This window comes from Elephantulus edwardii, unplaced genomic scaffold (assembly GCF_000299155.1).
Source record: "Elephantulus edwardii isolate Elephantulus edwardi_28Jun2011 unplaced genomic scaffold, EleEdw1.0 scaffold00086, whole genome shotgun sequence".
NCBI classification, from domain to species: Eukaryota; Metazoa; Chordata; class Mammalia; order Macroscelidea; family Macroscelididae; genus Elephantulus; species Elephantulus edwardii.
In genome coordinates, this window is record NW_006399836.1 from 2640097 (window position 1) to 2640858 (window position 762).

The window sequence follows — 762 nt, forward strand, 5'->3', positions numbered from 1 at the left end:
CCGTGCGCGCGAGTCACGCGGCGACTATGAGTGGCGCTGGCTCAGCGCGGTCCCCCGAACGGGAGGCTGAGTCAGGGGCCGGTAGGACAAGTCCTGTGACCTTGGGTTGGTCCGGAACTTCCCTGCGCTTCCATTGACCCGTCAGGGAAAAGCCGTTAAGGCTGTGGTCAGCATTCATGGGCAGCGTATTGCCAGGAGCGGGGACGCACGGGTGATAAAGGCCAGCTCGGTCCTCACAGGGCTTCGGGTCTGGTGGGGCAGGTGGACGGGAAGCTGGACTGCCGTAATGAAGGAGGTGGAGTCCCACCGGGCACTGAGGATGCACTGGGGCGAGCATCCTGGGAAAAGAGTGTGGAAGGCTTCCTGGAGGAGGTGAGGGCAGAGGCGTAAAGGCGCAGGAAGGCAAGAGGAGAGAATGGAGAGGGGTTCTGTGTACAGGGGGCAGGAAGGAGCCCCTGAAGTAAGAGCTGAAGGGTGCTGTTGTTGTTAGGTGCCTTCAAATATGATTCCTAGCAAGCGACCCGCTGAACAACAGACCCAAACCCTGTCCAATCCTGCGCCACCCTTACCATCGATGAGCCCATTGCGGCACTGTCGATCCATCCCCTTGAGGGTCTTCCTCTCTTTTACTGACCCTCCACTTTTCCAAGTATGCTGCCCCTCTCCAGGGAAGAATTCCAGACAGAGAAACAGAGCAAAAAAATGAGCAAGTTCACCGCCCTGGCAGCCAAGCAAAGGGGCTGGACTTCAAAGGTAGGTAGG